The 17479-nt window shown below is 35.5% G+C and overlaps 39 annotated features.

Moving 5' to 3' along the window:
• Positions 1-800: part of a mobile genetic element that runs on past the window's edge.
• Positions 267-322: a tandem repeat.
• An 11-nt stretch (positions 801-811) lies between the features above and the next one.
• Positions 812-2565: a mobile genetic element.
• Positions 1058-1067: an inverted repeat.
• Positions 1058-1107: a mobile genetic element.
• Positions 1098-1107: an inverted repeat.
• Positions 2564-2722: a mobile genetic element.
• Positions 2716-2847: a mobile genetic element.
• A 391-nt stretch (positions 2848-3238) lies between these two features.
• Positions 3239-4461: a mobile genetic element.
• Positions 3747-3782: a tandem repeat.
• Positions 4462-4910: a dispersed repeat.
• Positions 4891-6099: a mobile genetic element.
• Positions 5157-5204: a tandem repeat.
• Positions 6091-8187: a mobile genetic element.
• Positions 6093-6096: a direct repeat.
• Positions 6097-6310: a long terminal repeat.
• Positions 6097-16164: a mobile genetic element.
• Positions 6202-6247: a tandem repeat.
• Positions 6537-6593: a tandem repeat.
• Positions 7085-7126: a tandem repeat.
• Positions 8188-10055: a mobile genetic element.
• Positions 8916-9262: a mobile genetic element.
• Positions 8919-9220: a mobile genetic element.
• Positions 8919-9256: a mobile genetic element.
• Positions 8919-9262: a mobile genetic element.
• Positions 8964-9262: a mobile genetic element.
• Positions 9000-9262: a mobile genetic element.
• Positions 9982-10072: a dispersed repeat.
• Positions 10054-15582: a mobile genetic element.
• Positions 14898-14951: a tandem repeat.
• Positions 15122-15662: a dispersed repeat.
• Positions 15665-16152: a mobile genetic element.
• Positions 15946-16164: a long terminal repeat.
• Positions 16147-17390: a mobile genetic element.
• Positions 16165-16168: a direct repeat.
• Positions 17388-17391: a direct repeat.
• Positions 17391-17479: part of a mobile genetic element that runs on past the window's edge.
• Positions 17392-17479: part of a mobile genetic element that runs on past the window's edge.
• Positions 17392-17479: part of a long terminal repeat that runs on past the window's edge.

The following is a 17479-nucleotide window of genomic DNA, read 5'->3' on the forward strand; positions in this document are numbered from 1 at the left end:
GGGACATAAGACCTATCCCTTACCTTTAGAGGCAATAAGCACCTAGTAGTTACTAGTAATGCATTATTTGCTAATAATACTCTTAATGGGAAGATCTCTTAGGGATATACTATTAAACTATATAGAGGACTTATTACCTAGAGAGCTAATAAACAAGACATAGTTACTATATTAACAACTAAAGCAGAGCTACTTGCTCTAGCATAGGTGGATAAGGAAGCTATCTTTATCTTAAAACTATTATTAGAACCTAGTATATACCTCTTATAATTAACAGTTACTATTTAATATAATAATACCTAGACTATCTAATTAATTAATAAGGAAGTCTTAAAGCTCTAAACTAAACTACAACATAAAGACATTTATAACTACTAGCTATAATAAGAGGTAAATAAAGGCACTATAACGGTAACCTATGTCCTATCTACTAAGATGTTAGCTAATAGACTTACAAAGGCTCTGCCTGCAAGCAAGTAGTTAACCTTTCTAAGGTAGCTAGGACTAAAGAAACATACTAAATAAAGAAAGCTAGCTAACACCTAGATAGAATTACTTAACTAAAAGCTTGCTAACCTAGAGGTATAATAAGAGCTAATTATGTCTAGCTTTAATAGGGCCTTAAAGCTAAGGGGGTGTGTTAGATAACTAACCTTGCCGAGCCAAGTTAGGGTTTTAGGGTTAACCTTAGTTAACTTAGGGGCTAGCGGCACACACACATTAAATGAGCCATTCAGACAGATAATTATTAATTAATCACCTTTATTATCATCTTTGCACATTAAGTATATTATCTAACAAATCTACGCCCTTAAGAGAAGCTGTAATACAGCTTACGCTCTAGGCAATTAAATAAGATATAATGCTTACCCTGTAACGCGCTGTAGCTATATACAACGCGCCTTATAGCACACTACACGCTTAATATATAGGATAACCTACATAAGCTAATTATACGCCAGTTTAATAGATTATAGACTAGACTAAGAAGGACATAATTGCTAAGTATATCCTTAAGCTAGATGCATAAGGATTTGCCCCTTAGCTGGCTGCTATAGCTAATATAGCTAATTCTTTACGTGCTAAGTATAATATAGGCTATGTTAGCATAAACTAGCCTAACACGTTTATTAAGCACTGCCTTAACCTTAAAGTAAGGTTTAATTATAAGTATAACTACAAGAGAGCCCTCTATAAGGATCTAGAGATTATTAGGGGCTAGTTTAGGCTTATAGCAAATGTTAAAGCTAAGTATAGTATCTAGGACAATAATACATACAACTTTAATAAGAAAGGCTTTATAATAGGCTAGATATTAACAGGAGTAGTTGTTATAGGCTTAGAGCTTTAAGAATAGCTAAAGGTAGTGTAGTAGGGTAACTATAAGTAGATAATAGTTATACAGGGCATTAATAGCACAGGGTAGGCTATTCTACCCTTTATTATGTTTAAAGGCTGCGACTATCTCTCTGCCTAGTATAAAGAGGACAATCTGCCCTATAATTAGGTTATTAGAGTCTCTAAGAACAGATAGACTACTAACAAGCTTAGTCTAGACTAGTTAAAGCACTTTAATGCCTATACAGAGACGCGCACCTAAGGAGTATACTAGCTACTCCTTATTAATAGCTATAAGAGCTACAACTCCCTTAACTTCTAATAATACTATAAGGAAGTAAAGATTATTATACTGTGTATGCCTCTATACTTATTACACCTCTTACAGCTACTAGATATAGGCTGTTTTACCCCTTTAAAGAAGGCGTATAGGCGCTAAGCTAAGGATCTTATATATAACTACATTACTTATATTACTAAAACTAAGTTTCTACTATGCTTTATAGGCGCCTATAAGGAGATATTTACTTCTAGCAATATCTAAGGAGGCTTTTAAGGCGCTAAAATAGTCTCCTTTAACCTAGAATAGGTTATAATAGGTCTTAATGTCCGCCTATATACCCTACTGCTACCTCCTATAGAAGATGCTCTCTAGCAGTCCTAAACCCTAAGTAATACCCTGTAATTAGGATTGCAATTAATACTAGTTTAAGAGAGGATTTAAAGGTATGCAAGCAGCTTACTAACTTTAATAGTTAAGGCCTTTAAAAAGCTTACTAAAGGCGCAGCTATTGTTGCGCATAAGCTAGTGTTAGCTAAAAAGGAGATTACTAGGCTTTAAACAGCAAATAAGGCTGCTATGCAACGCAAATTAAATAAAAGAAAGCAGTTATAGGAGGAGGGGGTCCTAACAGCTAAGGAAGGCCTTTAATTAACTACTCTAACTAAGTTTAGGGCGCGTAGTAATATTAAGAAGGCAAAGAAGTAAGTGCGTGCTAAAGGAGAGGAAGTAACCTAAAGATGCTGTATAAAGTGCTATAATGTTAGACATAACTTATGTATATATAAGAAGGCTATAGAAGATATTTCTAAATAATATTCTATCCTGCACTACTATATATAAGGCTAAAGTGGGCTAATGTAAGCTATAATAGGGTAGAGGTTTAGTGTGGTCTTGGCAGAGTGATCCGCTTACCCGTTTAATCCGCTCACCTGTGGAGTACGTTAAGCCCTTAATATACTCCCCTCTATTTTAGCCTAATATACTATTTACTAGCTCTATTTAAGAGAAACGCAGCTATTTTATTATTCTAAGATAACTCTCAATTCTTTATACAATTTTATTTTTTGTCTAGTTATGTTTTAGTGTCTACAGCGGCTTTAAAGGCGATTACTTTCTTTATAAATAATAAATAGTAATGTACAGAGAGAATGAAAACGTACTAGTCTACTTCTATTTCACTAAAGGCTGTAGTGTTAAAGATTAAAGTACGTCTACGTGTAGTAATAATTTTCAATGTAGAAACTAGTATATAGAACTCTATAATACAAAGACGTACTCTAGAATTTATATTTTAACTAAAGCTAAGATAGAAGAAGGATATAGTAGTATACTAATAACCTACTAACGTCTATAGTTAACGATCTCTAAAAGCTTACTATAAACGTAAACCTAATAGTATATCTACTACTTTTTACTAAACACTAACTTATCATAGTTAGAGAGTTAGCTATGCCGTACAAGATAGATAATATTTCTTACACTCTACCTAAACTCCCAGCCTTTAGCAAGGTCTTCTTACCACTGTTTAATCCTTTAATTTGCAGTACTTGTACTGTACAAGTAGCAATCTGCATAGGTAATTTTAGGATTATTAGCCTTTAAGAGCTAATAGTGTGTTGTTAGATTAGATGGTAATAGTAATGAGTTGATAGTAATGTATTAATGGTCTGTTCTTGTTCTATGTAAGGGTGATTTTCGTCTTATCTAGGTTCTAGTAGGGGCCCCTACACAGTTTCTTAGCAGGTATATTACTTAACCTATTTCTCTAATACCTTTTATTTAACACACCCTCTTAGCTTAGAATCCTATTACAAGCTGCGTAAACTAGTTAATTAACTCTTTAACGTAAGGTCCTCTAGTTACTCTTACACCTTCTTAAGCAGGATATCCCTTAATATACCCTTCTAGCCCTTAATAAGTCCTAACTAATTAAGAAAGCTGGCCTATTTGCTAATTAGCAATAACTTTATAAATCTATCTGCAATTATGTTATTAGATAGGATATATTCTACTCTAATTATTTTATAGTTAACTTTTTATTATAACTAGTAGTTATGTATATTAATATACTAAAGTTTAGTTTATATCTTAGTAGGGTCTATAGTAACTAGACGTATTGTCTGTATATTATTCTATTTAATTATTATTATTAGATTACTTAGGGTTACCTAAAGCTCTTTTAATAGTTAAGAGGTAAATATTGCTTCCTTAGCTACTTAAGACAGTGCTAGAAGCTTAGCCTTAGTAGTTAACGTTGTAACAGTATCTTGTTTATTTGCTCTCTAGGTAATAAGTCCTCTAAATAGCTTAACAGCATATCCTTAGGAACTCTTCTAGTCTATAGTGTTGTTAGCAAATAATACGTTACTTGCAACTTTAAGTCCTTTACCCTGTCTAAAGTTAAGTAATAGATTCCTTATCTTCTGTAGGTAGAGGAGCACTTAGTTAGCAGTGTCTTAGTGTTTATTACTTAGGTTAACTAGAAAGCGTGTAAGTTGTAACGTAGCAAACACTATATTAGGTTAAGTAGTTACTACTATAAACAACAGAGATCTAATCTTTTACTAATATTAATTAATCTCTAGTAGTTTAGCTAGACTGTTCCTAGGCTTAAGTTTAATTCTAGATATTTGCGTATTATGCCTTACGTCCTATCTAGTTACTAATTAACTAATCTTATTAACGTATGCAGCTGATTATAATTAAATTATCTATTACTGTCTATTATGTTAGACTTCTACACTAAGGAACTATTAAAGGTTATCTTCTCTAGTATACAGGTATCGCTCCTGTATCTATTTAATAGCATTATCTACCTCTTATTTATACTTTAGGTAGTATAACGTACTCTACGGTCGAGCGGATTACACGATCGAGCGGATCACTCAAAACCCCACCAAAATTGCCTAAAACCACAACCCTTTATCTCAACAACCACGCAATAAAATCTTCTAAAATTTTCAGGACAGGGCTGCACTAATATAAATAAGAGTATTTAAAAGTCTTAGAGTGCTAGAATCTATAACACAGACGTTATTAAGCGATTACTGTTTTACAGGGGTGTTTAGCACTATTTGCAGGCTATTTCTATAACTATTATAGCTATAAAGCTGAAATCTAGATATGTACTTACGAATAACTATGCAATACTATTCTGAGATTTTAAGAAGATTTTATTGCGTGGTTGTTGAAATAAAGGGTTGTAGTTTTGGAAAATCTTGGTGGGGTTTTAAGTGATCCGCTCGATCGTGTGATCCGCTCGACCGTAGAGTACGTTATAATTATAATATTATCTATATAGAAGAAGATAATTATTTTATCCTTAATTATACAGTATAGCTCTTATAGTACTAATTTAAATCTAATTCTAGCTAATATTACTGTAAATTCCTTCTACTAAAGTAGAGGGGAGATGTGGAGTCTATATAAGGCTTTCTATACCTTTAGTAAGGTGCCTATCTTCTAGTATCCTCTTAGCATCCTTATATATATTTTGTAGTTAATAGCTATATAGACAAACACATTTATAACATCCTATTATTTTAGTTTAAGATTATATTTTACAGTAATTACTATTAGTATTCTAAGTAATTAGCCTGTACGTGTTACTGTATACGTGTCTTATAACATAATATTATATTATTAGTCTCCTCTAACTATAAGCCTTACTTTATACTTATTAAGGTAGTAGTATTTATTAAACTTGTAGGTATAGACCTAAATACAGTTAAGTATTTATTATCTAAACTTCTAAACTAGAGCTGCTAGAACTTTAGTCTATAACTCTATTTATTTGTAGCATTATAGGTATTTGTTCTCTACTTATTTAAACATCTTATAGAGAGGGTGCTCCTCTAGCTTTAAGTATACTGTAGGTAATAGTAGAAGTTTATTCTAATATAGCTTAATTCCCTTTGCTATAATCCTTTTTAATTAAGCTTTATTAAAAGGTTTTCCTTTATGTTAACTAAGGTGTCCTACCTTAGTGCCTGCTATAAATACAGCTGCCTACAGCATTGTTACAGACATTCCTTAGTCTTGTTTAAGTTTGTCTATTGTCTTATTGTAGCTTATCTATTTAGTTAGGAATACTGCTAGCACAGGAGTTAGTAGAGGCGTTAGGTATGCCTCTACAATCTTCCTACCTTAGTAATATTAGGGTTGTTTAGTACGCAGAGTGTTCTCCTATATTATCTTATTCTTATAGAATATTTTAGTTTTATATATATAGCTCTATATAGCTAGGAGTTTAACTATGCTAATCTATCTTGTAATTTCCTCTAATATATTATACATAAGATTATCTATAATATCCTCTATTTTACTGTTAAATATTATTTCTTTATTAAACACCACATTATAGGTACTAATTACTTTAGCTATTAATAGGACCTAGATTTGGTATATGTTAGTAGACTAGTATCCTACTAAGTATCTAATCTATACCTTTAGGTCTAGTCTCTATAGCCTTAATTGTCACGAGTATTCTCCCCACGCTAGGAGATACCTTAGCTAGGTCCTAGGCTAAGCCTAGGGACCTACCGGCCACACACGTATATAATATTCACAAACCTTAAGACTTATCTATTAAGGATTTGTCTTATCTCTTAAATATTACCCTATTATTTGTCCTATCTTGCTCTGCTCTATTGCCTGCCTATAGTGCCCTTACAATTTAAATCCTTTATACTCCTCTTAGAACAGGCAGCTAATTAGTAGCAGAGGAGCGGGAAAAACCTAGCTATTACAATGGCAGGAGGACAACACAACCTCTGCTTAACCACTAGCAACGTAGAAGAGCTACCCCCTTGCAATAACCTTAGTTAGGAGCTAGACGCTTAATAACGCAATAATGCACTTAGGGTGTTGCTATTGCCTATAGAGCTACTACTTAACCCTTATATTAGAGGTAAGTTAAACGCTACAACAGTAGGCGTTATAACACTAGACGTCCTAACGCTACACGCTACACAACCTACAATAGAATTGTTACAAGCTTCTATCCTGTTATTGCTAGAAGCACTTAATAAGGCAGAACTGTCTAGTGCTACTAAGCAGGAGATTAAAATCTGGCAATAATAATTTAACTAGGTAGTTAAAACCCTGCAACAGACGCACATTAGACAAGCACTAGGTAGCTAACACCTAGTGTTTAACAAGGCTAGCAGAATAATACAAGTCCTTAATAATGTTTAGCCTAAGCTAAAACTTAGCACAGACAATAAGCCTCTATTAACCTAGTAGGTAGACTAGTAGATTAAGGATATAGACACAGTGTTCTAGTACACTTAAGTACTTAAAGACTCTGTAACCTATACCTACTACATTATAGACACTATCTACTATAGTGTCTACTAGGAATTAATTTAACAACATATTAATAAGGGATTAATCTAGACCTAGGCTAACTTCCACGCAGAAGAGGAGCAGCTTATCTAAGACCTAGTCTTTACACAGTATAAAAACTATAACAAGTACTTTAACTATAAGTAGAAGTCTAACAATTTAGTTAACACCTTCCTAATAAAGTTAAATAAGTAAGAGTCTCTACTACCTTGTACCTTTATAAAGTTTAAAGACAGCAGTAATAACTATAAGTTTAAGATAGCATTTATGTAGAGCCTTACGCCCCCTACACTCTAATATAAAATCTAGCAGAATAGTAGTCTAGAACATATTACTAAGTAGGCAGAGTTTAAACAGGCCCTCTAAAACGCAGAAACCTTAACAGTCTCCTTAAACTTAGGGTTGTGGACTAAAAGCAGTAGTAGAAACAAGAGACCTCTTTCTTTAGACGCTAGGAGAAAGTTTAAAAGGCATAACAGTTAGGCGTTAACCCCGTCTAGGAGCAACACCAGGAAGCACTTAGGAGACTTCTAGCTAATAACTAGTGCTGCTAATTTATTAGGCGGAAGATAGAACCCTAAGGGAAACAACTATTAACTATCCTAAGGTTAACTACAGAACTAGGGACAACAGCCCTAGGGATACTAGCAGCGGGGCTATTAGAGAGGCCGCGGAGGCAGCTATTAACATTCTAGTAGCAAGCTAAATCTAGGAAATAGCAAGCCCTAGTCGCTAACCTGTCCTACCTGCAGCTAGGGTTAGAAACTAAGGGGAAGTAAACCTGCATAACAGTTACAGTCTAGCTTAATAACGCTAACAGTAACCCTAGGACTCTCTAGGCTCTGTACAACTTAGGCTTAGAGCTAAACCTTATTACTAAGGACGCAGCTAGAGACCTAAGGCTTAACCTAACAGGCACTAACTAACAACTAAAGGCTATAGTCCTAGACAACATAGAGCTGTCCTTAACTAACTAGTACTAGTTAACAGTAGTCTGCTATAACAGCAAAGGAGTACCTAGGACAATTAGACTAACTAAGTTCTAGTCTACATTATTTGTTAGGTATAACCTAGTCCTAGGTTACCTATAGCTAGCTAAAGCAGACCTATATATCTGTTTCTTAGCAGAAACCTATAAGTAGTTTACTAATAACGCTAACAGAGTCTAGCTATTAACAGCTAAACAATTATTTAGTAAACTAGGTTTAGGCAAGTAGCTATAACGTACCCCACGGGCGAGCCGCTTAACGGGCGAGCCGCTCACTTTTGCCAAGCCCCCACCAAACACCTCCTCCTACACCAATGTCTTCTCAACAACACTATTTAAACGCGTTAAAGGAAGCGCAGATACAGCTTGCGCTCTAGGCTCTTAAACAAGACGCGACTCTATCTCTACAACGCGCTGCTGCTATCTACAAGGTCCCTTAAAGCACACTAAGCAACCAGCGCACTAGATAACCTTTACGCGCTAATTCTATAGCTAACTTATAGAAGCTAGACAACAATAAGAAGGAGGTAATTATTAAGTATGTTCTTGAGCTAGATGCGCAAGGATTTTCCCCTCAGCTCTTAGATGTAGCTACTATGGCTAATTCTTTGCGCGCTAAGCGTAATCTGGGCCCTATTAGCGTAAACTGGCCTAGTACGTTTGTTAAGCAACACCTAGAGCTTAAAGTTAAGTTTAATCGCAAGTACGACTACAAGAGAGCCCTCTGTAAGGATTCTAAGGTTCTACAGGGCTGGTTTGGCCTAGTAGCTAACATCAAAGCCAAGTATAGCATCTAGGATGAAGACACGTACAACTTCAACAAGACAGGCTTTATAATAGGCCAGATCTCCCCAGGAGCAGTTGTTACAGCTTTAGAACAACGGGGTCAGCTAAAGGCTATCCAGCTAGGCAACCAAGAGTGGGCTACGGCTATAGTGAGCATTAATGCCAAAGGATAGGCTATTCCGGCCTTCCTTATCTTCAAAGCCTACCACTACCTCTCTGCCTGGTACAAAGAAGAGGATCTGCCTTACAACTGGGTTATTAGAGTCTCTAATAACGGCTGGACTACTAACAAGCTTGGTCTTAACTGGTTGAAGCACTTTGACAGGCATACAAAGGAGCGTACTATTAGCACCTACCGTTTGCTTATTATTAATAGTTATAAGAGCCACAACTCTCTTAAATTCCAGCAATACTGCAAGGATAACAAGATTATTGCTCTCTGTTTGCCTCCTTACTTATTACACCTTACACAGCCCCTTAATGTAGGTTGTTTTGCTGCTTTAAAGAAGGCGTATAGGCGCTAAGCCAAAATAATTATACGCAACTAGATTAACTATATTATAAAGACAGAGTTCCTGCTATACTTTATACGCGCCTACAATGCTGCAATTACTTCTAAGAACATCTAGGGAGGGTTCTAAGGTGCTGGATTAGTCCTATTTAACCTAGACCAGGTTATAATGGCCCTTGATGTAAAGTTGCGCACTCTATCACCACCACTACCTGTTAATAACAAGCTCTGGCAGTCGCAAACCCTAAGCAACACCCTTGAACTTAGGTTGCAATCAACGCTTGTGAAGACAAGGATTTAGAGGCATATAGATAGTTCGCCTACCTCTATAGTTAAGGCGTTTAAGAAGGTAGCAAAAGGGGCAGCAATAATTGCGCATAAGCTAGTGTTGGCGCAACAGGAGATTACTTAGCTTTAAGCTACTAATAAGGCAGCCACACAACAAAAATCACACAAAAGAAAGCAAGTTTAGGCAGAAGGGACCCTAACACTTAAGGATGGCCTGCGATTAATAACTCTAAAGGAGTTTAGGGCGCGTAGTAATAGGAAGAAGGCAAAGAAGCAGGTGCGCGCTAAAGGAGGTGAGCCCTCCCAAAGACGCTGTGGACAGTGCAATCAGACAGGACACAACGCGCGAACGTGTTAGAAAGAGGTAGAAGTAGTTTCTAAATAGTATTACAGGCCATACTGCACTTTGCAGCACCAAACTAGGTTGTTTTAGGCCATAATAGGGTGGAGTTTGGTAGGGGCTTGGCAAAAGTGAGCGGCTCGCCCGTTGAGCGGCTCGCCCGTGGGGTACGTTATCTGCTATATCCTAGAAGCCTAAATATAGTTAGTCTAACAGACGCCTACTAGGCAGACACTAGATAGATGTTAGAGGCAGCTTGTCTTACTAAATAGTTAAGAATTATAGCAGTAGGACTTAACAGCAGTGCTATCCTAGGAGACAACACTCTAGACGTAGAAGAACTTAAGTACGTGCCTAAACACCTCTATTATAAATAGTTTGCCTTTAGTAAATAGCAAATAAGCGTGTTAGCACTATACTAGGAGTATAACTACTCTATTAAGATTAAGGATAGAGCTAAAGTTCCTAACCTCCTAATCTATAACCTGTCTTGCAGGAAGCTAGACATCCTCTAGGAGTACCTTAAGACAGCACAGGAAAAGGGCTAGATCTGCCTAAGCAAGTTGCTAGTAGGTGCCCCTATCTTATTTATCCCTAAGTTAGACAGCACTATAAGACTATACGTTAACTATTAGGGATTAAATAGGGTAACTATTAAGAACTAGTACCCTATACTGCTAGTTAGTAAGATAATAGACTACCTATTAAAAGTAAAGGTCTTTACTAAGCTAGATCTACATAATACCTACTACAGGCTCTAGATTAAGGAAGGTAATAAGTAGAAGACTGCGTTTAAGACACAGTATAGTTATTTTAAATACCTAGTAATACCTTTTAGCCTAGCAAACGCGCTAGCTACGTTTTAATCCTATATCTACTAAGCCCTAGAAGGCCTACTAGATAGAACATGCGTAGTCTACCTTAATAACAGCCTTATCTACTTCTAGGACAAGAAGGACTATAACAAGCATGTTAAGGAGGTCCTAGATTGCCTAGTTAAGTAGGGGATGTTTACAAAGGCTAGCAAGTGCGTCTTCTTAAGTAAGTTAGTAGAGTTTCTAGGATTTATTATTATACTAGACAGCGTGGTTATAGACCCTAAGAGGGTCCGCACTATTACTAAATAGCTAGAGCTATTAAGCTATAAGGACATTCAGGTGTTCTTAGGCTTTACTAACTTCTATTAATAATTTATTTTTAACTACTTAGGAATTATCTAACTGCTTATAGACTATATAACAGCTGCCTAGAATCTAACAGAGGACTAGGGGGTCCCTAGTCTAGAAAAAGGGAAGGTAAGACTAAAGAAAAGCTAAAAGGGACTAACAAAATAGTACAAACTATAGCACTAGCTAAAGGAAGCCTGCATAGCGTTTCTTATAATTAGGGAGAAGTTTATAAAAGCCCTAGTGCTATAACACTTTAACCCTAATAAGCCTATTATTATCCTTACAGACACGTTAGACTTTGCTATTGCAGCTATCCTGTTGTAACCCTAGACGTCTAAAGTAGCAATAGAGAAGCACTAGAAACTAGTAGCGTTCTAGAGCTAGAAGTTCTAAGGTCTATCTATTAGATAGCATACCTATAACAAGAAACTCTTAGCAATTATCAAAGCTTTTAGGTAGTAGAGGTATTACCTTAAACACGCCCCTATAACAATCTAGGTACTCTTAGACTATAATAACCTAAGGTACTTTATAATAATAAAGGAGCTCTCTCTAAAATAAGCCTATTAGGCAGAGGAGCTAGCAAGGTTTAACTTTAAAGTTAAATACAAGCTAGGACTAGAGAACATAGTAGACAGCCTCTTAAGACGTCTAGATTACGTATAAGGTCTTAAGGTTAGGGAACAGTAAGCCCTTAGGGACGCTATACTACCTACCTTACAATAGAAGCTTTAGATCTAAATAATTTAAAAGTCTAGGGCTTAAAAAGATGTATAGGTAATATCTAGAAGTAACATACCTATAGAAGACCTAGCAGAGGTCTAACAACTACCTAAACTTATCCCTAAGGAATTCTGCCAACATTAGATTAGCCTTAGAGACTTGTCTCCCCTAGCTCTTAACCCTCTATCTAATAGCTATTAGAGCTAGAGTTAATCTAAAGACACTAAAGCTAGAGGACTAGACTTTAACGTTGCAGAAGCTCTCCTTTGTAGGCTAGACAACAGAGTTAGTACCCCTACACACCTTGCGAATAAAGCTGCATAGGAAGATTCTGCTTACGCCTTAGAAACCCTAGAACTTCTAATAGATTTTATTAAGTAAGTCTAGCAATAGGACGCAGCATACCCTACAAACTAGTTATTAACAACCTAGACAGACAGCAAAGCAAAGAAGGGACAGCACTACTAGGAGGTTAACCCTAGTAGGACCTTACGCACAAGTAGGAAAGTTTAGATTCCTAACAATATTACACTGCGCTAAACTATCCTTTTAAGGAATTATAATAACCCTATAGAAGGTTACTACAGTATAGATAAGACTGCTAAAGTACTTAAGAAGAAGTACTACTAGCTATAACTAATAAAGGACGTATATAAGTATATCTAAAGGTGTCCTATATGCTAACTATATAAGATTAGGAGGTATAAGCTGTAGGGATTACTTATACTATTACTAGTACTAAACACAGCCTAGAAGCACTTCTCCCTTAACTTTATAACAGACCTGCTAAAGTTAATAGATGCTAAGGGGAATAAGTATAACTCTATACTAGTTCTTATAGACTACTTTAGTAAGTACGTCTAATACCTACCCTACACTAAGACAATTACTACCTAACGCCTAGCTAAGCTGCTTATAGAGCAGAGCTTTTTAAAGTAAGGACTACTAGATATATTATTATTAGATTAGGGTTTAGTGTTTACTAGTTAATTCTGGTCTAATATATGCTACCACCTTAAAATTAACTACTAATTAAGTACAGCTTTCTGCCTCTAGACAGATAGGTAGACAGAGTAATAAAACTAGGAGTTAGAAACGTACCTCCGCATATACATAAACTACTAATAGGATAACTAGGTAGACCTCCTGCTATACGCTAAGTACGCCTATAACTCTAAAGCTTACTCTGCTTACAGAGAATCTCCTATAAAGGTCGCCTTTAGCATAGACCCTAAAGGATTTAATAGGATGCCTAATAAGCACTAGCTATAAAAACCCTAAACTGTCTAGGATAAGGATAAGGCAATACTAAAACTACGCTGGTAGGTTACTAGATACCTATTAAACTAGTATAAAATATAGAAAATAGTAAAGGAGGCCTTAGAGTACGTATAAAAGGGTAACGCCTAGTAGTATAATATAAAACAGTCTAAACAACACTTTACTAAGGGAGACTCTGTTCTTATTTAGGCTAAGAACCTAATAACAAGTTATCCTTTAAAAAAGTTTAACGCTTAATACCTTAGGCTATTTATAGTAATTAAGAAGGTAGGTAAGCTAGTATATAAGCTAAAGCTGCCCCTATCTATAGATAGAGTACACCTAGAATTTAACGTATTACTCCTTAAGCACTAAAGGGAACCCCTTATAAGTAGTAGGTTCTGGCTAGGTCCTATTAGTATACTAGAAGACGTCTTACCTAGTAACAGGTTTAAAGTTAAAGGTATACTGTTACACAGAGATACTGCTGCCTAGGGAAGGGAGTACAGGGTTAAGTGGCTAGGTTAGCCAAATAAAGAAGCTACCTAGGAACTACTTAAGAACCTTAACTACTACAATAAGATCCTTTAGGTTTATTACTAATACGCTTAAGTAGGTAATCTATTAAGAGTAGGCCGCTCTACAACTAACAGACTAGCGCAACTAAAGCAAAAGAGGGGACATCCTTAGAAGTCTGCCTTATAAACCCTACTCTAAAATAGCTAATAGGAAAGTAAGGATAGATAGTCCTAGGACTTATGCAACTAGAGGCTAAAGGAGGTCTAGCGTCTTTCTAATACATTACTAGTAAAGACTAGCACATTTATAGAAGAGGAGAGTTTTATTATTATCTACTAGTCTGTTAAGAAGTATTATAGGAATATAGGGTCTTTATAACTATAACTACAGCTTAAGTAGCTTCTCTATAACCCTTAGAAGGGCTTATCTTATAGGAGGGGCTGCAACAACAACAACTACCTAAGGTAGGTTTAGTTAGAGACAACAAAAACTGCTTAAAAGGAGCTAACAGAGCCTAAACAGCAGAAGGCAGGTTAGTACTATAGTAGTACTACCGCTTTTCTGCGTTATAAGCACTACCTGTCTTCTAGAAGTAATCCTTAATTATGCTGTTAATTATAACGTTGTTAGGAAGCTTTATACTAACAGTCCTAACTACAGCCTATAATATGTTAGCTCTATATAAGAAAAAGAGGGAGGGAAAACACCTATAATATACTGCTTAAGGTTACATAACTAAGAAACCTAACAGGCTTAAGCGTACTTAGTCTTACTTAGACTAGACTTATTAATATAGTAATAAACTACAGTATTATAGGCAATAAAGCTATTATAATAAGCCTTAGCGTAGTTATAGGTAGTCTGCTAGTACACCTACACCTAAGCAATTACGTTATTGTTAGTTACCTAGTTACCTTAGGCAACTGTCTTATTATTTGTCTTATAGAGGGCATACTTAATTAAGAAATTAAGCATGTTATAGGCTTAACAGAAAACAGGGTTAATCTATAAAAGTTAGCAGGAGTAGACACTAGGGCAGCGCAGGAAATACCTTAATATACCTTTCTTCCTTTAATTAGATACAGCAGGGGTATATACTAAAGTTGTCCTTATAAAGCCTATACCTACTAGGCTAACAAAAGACACAGATAAAGGATAAGATAGTGCTATTAGGGTTACTCTTAGACAAGGTAGTTAAGTGCGTAATGCTAGCACGGTACTAGTACTACAAAAGCAAAAGCTAAGGCTATATACTCTTAGGCAGCTAGTAGATATAGTTAGGTAGAGCCTTATAGGAGATATATATTAGAGGGGGCATTATAGTATAGAAGGTAAGGGCTAGAAGGTAGATATAGATAAAGGTATAGGGATAATAAGGTACTATAAGTAAGTAGATATAGTCCTTATATACGCTAAATTCCTTCTACCTAGCAGCTCTCTAGTAACAACCTAACCTCTTACTACTTTCTTACCTATCGCAATCTACTGCGTAGAAAGATAATTCTTATTACAAATATCTAGGCATAGGTATATTAACTGCTAGAAGGGTAACTAGTAATCTTATCTAAGATTTATATTATAAACAAACGCTAGAGCCTAGACTATACTACGTAAGGGTCTAGGTAAGGCACTAAGTATAGTAAGGCTAACAGCTTACTGTTACTACTAGCATACAGACAAGATCCCCTATAAATAAGTAAATCCTAGGCTAGTTTACGCAGGAACAGGGCTACAGGAGCTACTGGCGATCCTCTTACAGACGTTACTAGTTAGGGACTTACTACTCTAGCCTATAAGGCAGACAACATCTAACCACTTACGCCTCTAGCAGCCTTAGCCCTAGAATTAAGGCACCTAATTACTTAGGAGATTATAGAGAGTAAACAGTAGGCACGCCTAGAGTAACTCTTAGCCTAGTGCTAGGCGCTATATACGCTACGCAGGAAGTAAATAATACCTCTTATATATTACCTATTTAGTGTATAATTATTACGCTCCCTATAGCCTTAGCTATATAGGTTTTAGAGCTAATAACTACTAAGGCGTTATTTATAGTAACGTCTAGCAGAAGCAATAGCTTACTAACTAGCAGCTAATAAAGGCATGAGGGAAGACTTAGCCTTAGCTAGTCTCTTATAAACAAGACTTATCTACCTAGCTACGCAGCAACACTGCCCTAGTAGCCTACTAAGCAAACATTAGGAGGATAGGATTGCTGGCGTCTATTACGTGCTAAACAGCTTCCTATCCCTACAGACACTAACTAATAGACCCCTACTAGCGCTGTATTTCTCCTACTAAGTTTTTCCCTCTACAGGAGGTTTTTCTAGAGCTTAATAATGTTACTAGAGACCTCTCTACAGTTTAGGATAAACCTTTAAAGAGGGGGGGGCTATTATTACAAGTATTCTCCCCACGCTAGGAGATACCTTAGCCAGGTCCTAGGCTAAGCCTAGGGACCTACTAGCTACACACGTATATAATATTTACAAACCTTAAGACTTATCTATTAAGGATTTATCTTATCTCTTAAATATCACCCTATTATTTGTCCTATCTTGCTCTGCTCCATTGCCTGCCTACAGTGCCCTTACATTAAATTTCTTTAATAAGAATTATTAGTTATAGCATATCCTTTGCTTCTATATACTCTTAAGTAAGCCTAGTTTAGTTTTTAAGGTCTGGTAACTATCCTATTTATAGTAGCTATGCGTATAAAGAATACATTATATAGTAATCCCTACTTATTTAGATAATTTAGTGTCTAATTGTATAGGTATACTACTGCTCTAGTAATTTCTAGCTAGAGTTCCTCTAGTAGATTTGCGTCTAGGCAAATTACATATACCTTCTCTTTTATTACACCCTCTAAGCGTTTAGCTCCTCTATTTTAAGCTTATATGTCTAGAGTAGAAGGCTTAAGTCTTATTAAGAAGAACGTGCACTATCTCTTAACCTCTTATTTAACTGTAACAATTTTATTATCTATCTTAATTACCTTAACTAAAATATTAAACTGTTTCTTTAAGAACTAGATAAAGATCCTAAGTAGATAGATAATAGATCTTACAGGCCTATTGTCCTTAAAGTAGAAGTCCTACACGTACTAAGAGTGTTAGCAGGTAATAAGCATTTAACTCTTTTCCTTGTTAAAGCTTTCTGCTTTATATTTATAGAAGTCTATAGCTATTTATTTGCCTAGGCCTTTATTATTTAATTATAGGGTTCTTTATATTTAATACTTTAATTTTAATTATCTATATATGTTACATTACACTATTATAATGCCTTTAATCTTTACCCCCTTAGATTAATACATAAGGTGCTTAATTACAGATAGTCCTAGATGTCTAAGCCTCTTATACTACATTATAGCTATTACTTTCTATAGTAATCTTCTATTATAATTTATATGCATATAGAGTGCTGCTATAGCTATATTTAGTTGTTTAATAACCTACTATTTAAAGCTTTCTATTAGGATAGCTATAGTGTTACTGTTTCTTTAACATAGTATTGTTAGATCTTCTTATTTATTCTACTATATTCCTTATCTTTAGAGTAGCCTAAATAATACTAGGTTATAGAATAAATCTAGGTACTACGCAATATTATCTTAGCGTAGTACTTGTTTGCCTTATAATTCCTCTGCTAATATATTAACAGTACTATATCCTTATATCTAGACCTTAGAGTTCCTAGTCTAGATAAAATCTCCTATTGCTAGCTAGCATACGTCTCTAAGTCTTAAGAGGTTATTATAGATATGCGTAGTTAAGCTAGAATCTAGAAGAAATACCTCCTTTAATAGATATCCTTAGTTACTTACGCTATATACTTGTTAAATGAAAGGTATTAGAGAAATAGGTTAGGCGATATACCTGCTAAGAAACCGTATAGAGGCCCCTACTAGAACCTAGATAAAACA

Source organism: Ascochyta rabiei, chromosome 3 (genome assembly GCF_004011695.2).
Source record: "Ascochyta rabiei chromosome 3, complete sequence".
Taxonomy (NCBI): domain Eukaryota; kingdom Fungi; phylum Ascomycota; class Dothideomycetes; order Pleosporales; family Didymellaceae; genus Ascochyta; species Ascochyta rabiei.